The sequence below is a fragment of the Notothenia rossii genome (genome assembly GCF_949606895.1).
Source record: "Notothenia rossii genome assembly, chromosome: 5".
NCBI lineage: Eukaryota > Metazoa > Chordata > Actinopteri > Perciformes > Nototheniidae > Notothenia > Notothenia rossii.
The window spans coordinates 43330706-43341934 of NC_136903.1; the positions used below are offsets into that span (position 1 = coordinate 43330706).

The window sequence follows — 11229 nt, forward strand, 5'->3', positions numbered from 1 at the left end:
ATTTATATTTTATAAATGAGGCAAAGGACAGTTATATTTGATTGTACACATGTATAAATGTGTTATTTTAAATCCAGGCATATGTACTTAATTTGTATTATTTTCGTTGTTAATAAACAGATTAATGTCATTGTATCTGTTTTGTTATTTAATATTTTAATTCTGGTTGAACATTTTTATTTAAATGCTTAAGATTATTCTTATTAGATATTGATATCAGTGAATCTAAACAAACCATGTTATTCCGTTAAGACAATCATGACAGTATATTAAAAATCGAGACACAATGCATGCTTTTTTATCCACCCTTTTATTGCGTTTTGAAACTGGCGAACAATTTATATTGTTCGAGTTCTTGACAGAACGCTGAGTCATGCTCATCCGTCTCCCCTTGCCAGCTTTTCAGTGCTTGTAGGCTTTGCGCTTGGTTGTCCTTATCCTTATAGCACAAGTAGGCTATTTCTAAATCACAAGTACAGTAGGCTACTTGAGTATACAAGTTAGCCTATTTCCCACCTCTGGTCAACAATGTTGAGAGGCGAAGTCCCGCCCATCTACTTCCGACCCATGGGACCCCGGAAGCGGGAAATTATACATTGACGTCAATGGAGAGAGAAAAGTCATCTTTCGATCCCGTTTGAATTGTGCCACGAATGACACATATGATGTTTGTCAAATTAAAAGAACATTTTGCAAGTCAAAAAAATAAAAATGTGTCGTAAAACTGTGAAGTTACAATTTTTTTTGTGTGAAACCGCTCAGTGAACTACAGGTCTCTGGTCTCGCACAATACGCGTCACCATCACAAAGATGGCTGTCACGTTAGTAAATTTCACCTGTTTCTTTCAGAATGAGGCGAAAAAGTATAAAAAGAGGTGAAAATCACTACAAGTCTGGGCATGTTGAGAGCTGTACATACACGAAAGGGAGCGGTTCTGTAAGAGCCAGCATGCGGGACCGGCTTTACAAGGTTTCAGTGAGTAATATGAGTGCAATGTCTAAGGTTAATGTCAGCTAGCTAACAAGGTACACTAACGTGTTTTGTTTTAGCAACTAGTTTTCTCCTTAAGAACTTTGTGGTGTCTGTGTATGCTGTGGATAACATTAGTGTTCACAAGAACAAGATACACTCCCGTGTTTTGTTTTAGTTGCTCTTCAGATTGAAGCGGCCAGTTCTATATCGACTATATGTGTGATCTCCTTTTTACATCTCGTTGTGTCATTTGAGTTTATTTGCTGTGTGTAGATTCAAGGATTTTGGTTATCTTGTCCAGGGATGCAAACTTGTCACCTTTCGGCGAAATTCTCCGTTTTGAATCCAAAATAGGTCGTTTTTATGATTCCTGTAGATCTGCAATAAAAATATTTTTGGGGTATGGGAGGGGGTCTGGGACCCGGATTAATGTGCGGCCGCGAGCTTTTTTATATATATTATAATGAAGCGCGAGCTGTGTGCTCGAGTCTTCCTGCCTGTCGGCTCTGCTCATGATGTATAATAAGCCTCTGCTGCTCGGCGATGATGGTCTAGCTTCAGCAGCTACATTACCTACGGTGCGTTCGTTAATATTAACTGTGCGTCCGGAGTCACTGTGGCACAGACTGGACCGCTGGTGAACAGCTGTTAGAACGGGCCGTTCAGGTGTTCACAATAGAGCTCCCTGTCGGAGCGGCAGAGCGTGATGTGCACTGAAAAGTTTTTTTTCCCCGTCGCAATATTATCGTTGAGCTAGCTAACTAGCATACATTGTCACTATCTGCTAACGTTAGCTTTAGCCTTCGTTTTTTAATCGTTTTTTTCATAGGCTATAAACAGAGGTGGTATAAGTATATATCTTGAAATTGATTAAAAGTAGAAGTACTCAGTTCTTGTACTTGAGTAAAAGTAGAAGTACCAGAGTGTAGGAATACTCTGTTACAGTAAAAGTCCTGCATTCCAAATGTTCCTCAAGTAAAAGTAGAACATTATTATTATCAAAATATAGTGAAAGTAGCGACAGTAAAAGTAGTCATTTTGCAGATTGGTCCATTTCAGAATAATATGATATGTTTTATAATGACTGATCATTAAAGTGTTATCAAAGCTGGTAAAGGTGCAGCTAGTTTGAATGACTTTGTATACTGCAGGCAGGGTAGCTTTTGGATTTACTCCAGGTGGAACTAAAGTCTGATTTAACACTTGATTATATTTCACATCATTCATCCACATCTGTAAAGTAACTAAAGGTATTACATACATGTAGTGGAGTAAAAGTACACCATTTACCTCTGAACTGTAGTGGAGTAGAAGTACAAAGTAGCAAAACATTGAAATACTTAAGTAAAGTACAAGTATCTCAAAATTGTGCCCAAGTATAGTACTTGTTGAGTTTATGAACTTGGTTACTTTACACCAGTGGCTATAAAGATAGAAAGACTAAGCCTTGCACAGAGGCATGAAAATACATTTTCAAAATGCTCAACAGTGCTGCCAAAATTATAAACTGACTGCTACACAATTAAAATAAATGCTTTTTATATATTTCTATTAGATGTGACTCTATGGCGTTTCTGTTAATATTAACACTGCTGCTTTAGTTGTTCTGACTGCTAAAATCCTGTTATTCCTAATTTTAAAGCCGATATTCTGTGGGGTCAGGGGGCTCGGATCCTTGTCACCTTTTTCATACCTGATGAGTTTGCATCCCTGTTGTCAATTTGTTTGGTTATCTAGGCACAGCTGTGTGTGACTCCCTCTGGTACACTGGTATGTGTTTTCCTAATGTAGAGAGCATTGATTAATTAATAAACTACACACTGACTCTAGATCCTGACCAAATCTTTATTTTTTGATCAAATGTTTTTCAAAAAAATGTATTGTATATTATATAACAGCTGCACATCACAGACCGGAGTCTCTGCTGCTGTGGACCACGATGGAGGCGATCATCCTCCCCATCCCCAAAGACCCTGCATGGCATGGAAATCTCCTCCTCCTGGAACAATTCTACACCCAGCATATGCTCCCTGTGTTGGCCAGTAGAGAGGAGGACATTTAAATAAACATACTCTTAACACCCTCGGACTCTGCGTTGTGTTTCGTATGTGTGATGGGGTGTTATGCAGAGGGGAGGAAAACAGGACACAGCAGATTGGGATTGTGGTGGAGATGCTGAGCAGTTATTTAATTGTTGCGTGTAATTATTATTATACTGCGTGCTTCTTAGTTATTCCATCTTTTGCTGTAACATGGATCTGTATGTAACTCTATATTTACTTGTTATCTACCACACTTCCTTCTACATCATACACCATCATTATACATGGTGTATATAGGATATATATTTATTTGTATACATATCTGTAAATTGTATAATTTTATTTTTCGTATTTGGGATTTCTCTTTTGTCCACTCAAATACACTTGGCCCTTTCTCTTTTCCATGTGGAAAATGGCAGCTGCATATTCTGCTTTTCTCATCTGCTCCCTGTCTGCTCATCTACGATGAGAAAATTATATAATTAATTACTAATAATCATTTAAACCTGTTATTACCAATATTTCACAAATTCTTCATGTAAACTTAAGAGTACAGCTGTATGTTGAGTATGTCAACTTTGCTTGGTTCATCTTACTGGGGGGCAGCTACATGGATGTCAGTGCAGTCCACAATAATTTTGCAGCTGAAGGCAGAATGAATTTATTATTGACTCAGAATGAAGCACAACTTCATGTCATACAATACATTGACTTTATTTGTAATTGTGTAAAAAAATATGAATATTGATTAGCAAGCAGGACCTGCAGGAACAGAGAATGGTGATGGATGGAGCTGGGAAGAGAGAAGAATAAAGAAAACAGATCAACTTTATTATCGGATATTAAAAATTCAATTTCAAAACAAGTTGCCGCTCCTACAGTTTTCTAGTATGTAAAGATGATTTCACATGACCAATGCAAAATATCACACTCAATACATGTGTGTCTCTGGGGGGTGCATTGTGCCTTTGATGTATATAAATAATATACCATAACCAAATACTATTACGTACAGTGGAAATCAGGTTGCCAGAGCAGGTCAGTCCAGTGTGCTTGTTCCTCAGGGTCTCAGCAGTTACAGGTGAGGTAAAGAAAATAAAAGAGAAAAAGGTCAGTAACAACACTTTAAAGTAACAACACTGAATAATTATCTCTTTTAATAATTTTCTCTCAGTAATCACTCAACTACTGTCTTTCCAACAAACAGATTGACTCACCCTCACTATCATCACAATGAAACACGTCCAGAAGAATGTCATGCAAAGCTGCCTGCCTTCCTTCCTTCGACTCTCCCTGAACTGCCTGATCTTTTAATGGTCAATGTTAACCATTTGTGCAGATAGCATTAAGTAGAAAAGATCGCTGATACTAATGTGGGGTTAGCCTACCTCCCGCCCCCTTAGCACCTGGTGGAGGGGGCGATAGGCTACTCTTCAAATGTTTCACAAAATACTTACCATCATGAATACTCTTACTGTTTAACATTTCGGTTTACTTCGTGTTAAGGCTAATACAAATGACAAGGCTAAGTAATGTAATATAATGCTAACTAACATGCTCGCTACTAGCTAGGTAGCTAACTTGACTATGTTCCATGCAAAACATGTATATTACCTGATATGTTTGGTCCAACGACTCCTGGTCCTTTCATCAGACGGGAAGCGATAGAACGAGCAAGTGGTATGATCTCTTTTGTGATTACAACCTCGTACAAAGCACACAGGCATCTTGTAAAAGTGAATTTATTGGAGCAATCTCTTATATTTATTGGAGGGAATAAATCAGTCTTCTTCTTCCTCTTTGCTTTGCGAGTCACAACCAGTCTTGGAGCATTATCGCCTATGACATCACTTACGCGACCCAGAATGCATTTGGGATTTGTAGTCTTTCTAGTTGCGTATTATTCATAGTCTTATATTTCAGCAGTTTTACGACAAACTGTGACTTTTTTTGCATGGAAATGATTGTTTAAGATTGACAAACATCATATGTGTCATTCGTGGCACAATTCAAACGGGATCAAAAGATAACTTTTCTCTCTCCATTGACTTCTATGTATAATTTTCCGCTTCCGGGGTCCCATGAAGGCTCCCGGAAGGGGAGGGACTTCGCCTCTCTATAGATACTACCCCAGTTCCTCACGAGTCTAAAAAAACAACTCACGTCAACGCACGTAAGCAACGTGGGCGCCAACGTGAGCGCTCTCGTGACCAAAATATTTGACGGTGCTGATTGGCTGAAATTATGTTTCGGCGGCACAGTTTACTATTGAGACTTTTGCAACGTGCTGGTTGCTGCTGTTTGGCTCGGGGGCAGCGCCCCGTAATGATAAACTAATGCCAAGGGCAAGGCCAGGAAGGACACATGTGACTTATCAGTAACTTTAGACATCGTAACACAATTGTAAACAAGATTTTATTGTAGATTATACATTTTACTGATACCAATTGTATGATATTTACCTTGTTCATTAAAAATAAAAAATATAAAATATATATTTTTGAAATATATATTTAAAAAAAAAAAAAAAATGTATTTAATATTTTTTTTAATATTTTTTTTGTATGTGGGAAGAGGTGGGGCGGCGCCCCTAGCGCCCCTAAGGTCCGGCCGCCACTGCTTCTCACCATCATTTGCTGTGGCCAACTGATGTTAACGATCGTAACTGAAAGGCTGCCTGCCAAACGTAAACATTCAGCCACGTGACATTCAGCCAAACTCTCGCGAGAGTTTTACACAAGACGGATCCTTTCTAGCCATAACCATTAAATAGGACAATACTCTGAGCATGCGCAGTGTAGTTTTTACAGTCACCGTTCACTTAGACCAGGGGTGGGGAACCTTCTTCCTCTCAAGGGCCATTTCAATTTTTACAACATCCTCCGAGGGCCGTACAAATGATTGAACTCAACGTCTGCTTAAAAAACTAAAATCACAGCCCATTCATCTCGCCTTTCTTTCATGCTGTGCAAAGAAAAAGCAACCTCTTAATCCAGATATTTGACCATGACCCGCACATGCATGCACCGTGGCATGACCACCAAAACAGAAATATATGGACACAAGATGTGTGCAAATGTATTTAGTTTCATATCCATGTGGATATGATTTAAGTGGGGGGGAACGTTGGACCTCTGTTATTGCCAACAAAGGGTATATAACAAAGTATTGATATGAACTTTTGTTATTGACCAAATACTTATTTTCCACCATAATTTGCAAATAACCAGGAAGATTTTCTTTTAATGTTGAAGTTAAAAGCATCAATCTCGTGCACTTTGAGAGTAAAATTAATAGATCTATGGATACATCTCTCAACACCCATATGAAACAAAACTGTAAGCAGATTTTTTTTCTTTATGGATATTCTTGGAATAAACGATAGACGCGTCCCGGCCCGGAACCGCGTTCTGGTGCTCTCCGTTAGAACTACACCCCTGTCAGACGAGACATATACCACGTGATGACACGTTAGGCTCGTGTTGTGTTCAAAGACCCTGACCTTGGCCAGGAAAAACAGGCACTCACTTGTTATTTTGCGGTCTAAATTTCTTGAATTTCTTTCTTTTTTGCGTGTGTTTATAAATTACCTCGAGGGCCGTAGCAAATGTTCTCGCGGGCCGTATACGGCCCGGAGGACGGAGGTTCCACACCTCTGACATGGGCATGATCGGGTTTTGTTCCACATGGCTTTAAACAGCTCGATAGGCACACACTGTAGACACTAATTAGAAGAACACAGACTAAAACAGCAATGTATAAACTAATCAGATGATTAAACATGATCTTAAAATATATTTTATATTTTTTCTTTTGCATTTTTTTGTAATCATTATTTTTTAATACTTTCTGCTGACACTAGGTGGGGCTGTGCCCCACCTGCCCCTAATGACCAGTCGCCACTGCATACTAAAGCTTAATAATAAAGCTTTATCTGTATAGAACATAATAGAACAGTACAAGGGACACAGGGAGGTAAAAGTTGTGATAAGAATAATAAAATACAATAAAATGAATAATGATCCCTCTCGATTAAAAAAAAGGAAGACATAAGACAAAATGTATAAATACAAAACAATATTGAAACAAATAAAAAATCATAATAATAATAATAATAGTTAAATGAATAACTAATAAGAAAACATTTATTATTATTATTATTATTATTATTATTATTATTATTATTCAAATGTGTACAGTCTTAGCATACTTAATTACCTTTTTTGCTGCACTGAATGGCTATTAATGTCATTGTATTTGTGCATCCACATTGGAAACTATAGAGAAAGGAGAGAATGAAGTGTCAGTTCTGCTGCCAGCGTATGATCTGCGAACATTAAAGGACATGTTGGTGTGCATCTATTCTATTAGATCGTTAGGATCATGTAAAATTATGATTGTACAAATACTGTCAGGTCCATTAATTTCAAATATTACAAATATTTGGTTAATATATGTCATTACAAAACAGATGTTTACAGGTTATCTGCAGGATTGGGAGAGTTCCTTTTCAAATATATCCTGTTGCAATCACTAGTTACAGTACCTGTACATACAAAAATCAGTAACCTAATCTGAGCATCAACATATAAAAGTAATGTAACCTGATTACTTTCTTTAACTTATGGGCTACCTCAATGTCAAATGCAAATAAATAAAAGAGAACAATTAGACAACTCACTGTTTTAATCTGAAGTCAAAACACCACACTTCCGGTTTTACATGGGCTAAATTGTGTCTTGCTCAGTGCAGAGGTATTAAAATACACCAATTGTGTTTCAATAATTTCGTCACAATTCATTGGATTTGTCCCTGAGGGTCAATTCATTTGAAAAACAAGCCTCCAGACAGTACAACATTGTACAGCATTGTGCTAATGAAACATTTCAATATGTAGTTTTATTATACATATTGAATATAGTATAGGTAGGCCAAAAACACATGACTGTGGCTGGCTACTATACTCTTAAATAGAATGCAACAGTGACGCGTCCTAAAACCCGGAAGTAAGCTGTGCATGGGTTCCTTCGACAAAAAAGCAATGCAAATTCTCCATAGGATTTTGGAAAATATCGAATCGATAGATTTATGATTAGAAAATTATAAAAGTAGGGTAGACATGTGGAGATTATCCGACTGAACAAAACGTGATCCGTCTCTTGTGTCAACCACAGATCTTATTTCGAGCTATTTTCCAAAATCCTATGGAGAAATTGCATGTTTTTTTTGTCGAAGGAACGAACCCATGCGCATCTTACTTCCGGGTTTTAGGACTCGTCACTGTGGCACTCAAACTATGCAAACTATATATACAAGTACACAGCAGCCTGTGGTGTATTGAGGTTCAGTGATGAAGGGTGGGTCAGAGGGCTCCAGCCTGCAGACAGCAGGGCCAGATGTCTGCCCCCCTCCTGGGAGAACTGAGTCCAGCATGAGAGTCACTGATGATGACTGAGAGTGATGAGGCCCAGCTGAGAGGAACACCATGGCTGTACCATAGGGCTGTACCCGGGGTGAGCTCAGTCTCTCTGGGCTGTGTCTACCTACATCATCCTGCCACCTGCTGGTCCCATCAACCCATCACCATATCTTGGTCACTAACAACATTCTCTGCATGATTTAGTTTATTGTATTTTGTTGTTGTGACATGTAGTTTACTTCATCTGCATTGCTTGCACATTGGTGTGCAATATAATCTGCACTATTTTCATTCTACTCTGTTTCTTCTTGCACTCTTTTTATTTTTGAATCCGTTTTTTTGTTTGTTTTATGTCCTATATATTTTATGTTGCATTATAGCAAGAGCACAGGAATTCAATTTTGAATTGCCATATCTACACTGTAGCTACTCTGCTTATAAAGCCTTTGAATCTTGAATTGAATCTTTAATACCATATAGCAGCCCATGATGACTCAGGTGTTAGTGATACAAAGTGTTTTAACAGTAAATATACTTAGATAAGATAAGATGGACCTTTATTAAGGGACATTCAGGTGTTATAGCAGTAATAGAAAAAGAGAGAAACATAGGTAGTACACATGAGAATAAACACAGGGATATAAAGAATACAATTTATAAAGCAAAAATAATTAGCATTCATTAAAAGAACAAATAGAAATAACAAAAGCTGAAAGAACATATACAGATGTCTTAAGCTGATGTAAATGGGCAGTCTGATTGTACAAATACAGCCTGTTGCGTGAGACATTATATTCAGCAGAAGTCTCCACGTTTGCAGTCAACCAAAGTACTTTGTAAGCATCATATGACTAGTTGTAAGGGACAGAAAAAACACACAACCACATCGCATTGAGTTTGGCCAGGAAAACTGACCATTTATTGCATCCGCGGATGCTCACTAGCATCACCACGTTTCTTTCACACTCAGGCACATTCTGATGATGTCATACACATTAATTGAAACATGACTTTGTTATTATACTAATATGCTTAACACTCCCACTCAAACACATTGAGAATCCAAATAAACAAAAAAAGACTTCTCTAGCAGTGTTCAATTTTTACACCTGCAATTCACATTACTCTCCAAACAAATACCCTTTGAACTTATCAAATTTAGCCTTTGTCAACGGCTTGGTTAGGACATCAGCTATACTGTATCTGCAGTAGGACAATATGTAATAGATATCTTCCCCTCAGCATGTGCAGATTGTACAAAATGGTATTTGATGTCTACATGCTTGCTTCTCTGTCTGGATACAGGGTTTTTGGATAGGGCTATTGCTCCCTGGTTGTCCTCATATATCTTCACTGGTACATGTGGGCTATTACGGTCTACCCCTTTTAATAACTGCACAAGGTACATGCTCTCTTGAGTAGTAGCCGCTAATGCCATGTACTCGGCCTCACAGTTCAATAGCGCCACTGTCGGCTGCTTCCTACTTTTCCAGGATATAACTGGACCATTTTCAGTTAAGCTGAAACAATATCCAGTTGTGCTTCTCCTATCATCTTGATCGGCTGCCCAATCAGCATCACTGTATCCCTCAAGCTTTAGGCTTTCCTCACTTTTCTTGTAATGTAGATCTTGGTCTATAGTACCCTTTAGGTACCTCAACAGTTGTTTTGGTTCTGCTAAGTGTTGTGATAGTTTACTCACAATCCAGCTCAGATCAGGGGGGTATACTACGAAGCAGGATTTTCGCTTAGCCGGCTAACTTCGGGGAAAACTCAGGGTTTCCGGTCCTACGAAGCTGGTTCTCTTTTTAGCAGGCTAGATCTCCATGGTAACTTATGCTGTGCGGCTAACCTGCCCCGGAGCAGGTTAGGTTGCAGGCTAAGAGCTCAACTCAGTGAAAGCACTGCCTGCTGACCAATCAGAGCTCAGTGTGCGGAGTTTAAAGCGATCAAGTCATATTACAGGAGAAAGGAAATACAGAAAAGCTGCCGTTGCAGGAAAGACGGCCGGCAAAAATCACCGACTGTGTGAACGTGAACATTAATAGAATATCACTTCCCATGTTCAGAGCAATCTGACTATTAAAACATTAGCGTTAAGAAAGCTTACTTAAATATCTGCCACAACATAAGTAACCGGATCAGAGTAACATTAAGTACAGTCCGCGGCATATCAAATAATGTATCATATTTCCTTATCTGAGTCAGCTGAGCCGTATCTGGCCGTGCAACACTTACAGTGTCACATACTGTATGCAGAAGTATTATTTTAAGCAACACATTAAGTTGACGAAACACTCGAGATAAATGTAATTAAAGTCAGATCCACTCGTGTCTTAGACGGGGCAGTGATATCATAAACCTGTTAATGTACGCATCCAAATACTTTTTCTTTTACCAGCTGTATTCACCTTGCAGGTGCAGCTATGTGGCTTTTATCCTGGATAAAGTCTTTAAGTCATGGATGTTTAAAGTTTAACTTCTTCATATGTCTAATATTATAGTTGACTTTTCATTCAGGAAGTATGACGCTGCGCTGTCAGTACGCTTCTCCATGTTTGTGATTGGTCGAATGCTCCAAATACCACCCCTTTCATGTGAACGCGCACCTAACTAGATAGGACACGGCTGGCTTGAGCGATCCACTTGATACCAAAGTGTGCGAAAACCTATTGTTATTCGCACGATTCTTATTATTATTCCTCTGCTGGTAAATCCTGAATTTGAGGGCTTTACGACGCCATTCATGCAGCGAAATTTTGCACGGACGGCAGGAGTGGTGAAAAATTCGACAT

At 38.5% G+C, this 11229-nt stretch overlaps 2 long non-coding RNA genes across 2 annotated transcripts; one reads left to right on the forward strand and one right to left on the reverse strand.

Moving 5' to 3' along the window:
• Positions 1 to 573: 573 nt before the first annotated feature.
• LOC307040972 lies at positions 574 to 3058 on the forward strand. The gene is made up of 2 exons (XR_013808652.1): positions 574 to 976; positions 2872 to 3058. It is a non-coding gene; the product is annotated as an uncharacterized lncRNA (long non-coding RNA).
• Positions 3059 to 3708: 650 nt separating this feature from the next.
• On the reverse strand, positions 3709 to 5350 carry LOC307040973. Its single transcript, XR_013808653.1, has 2 exons — positions 4029 to 5350; positions 3709 to 3808 (listed from the first exon to the last, which is right to left on the reverse strand). It is a non-coding gene; the product is annotated as an uncharacterized lncRNA (long non-coding RNA).
• Positions 5351 to 11229: the final 5879 nt, after the last annotated feature.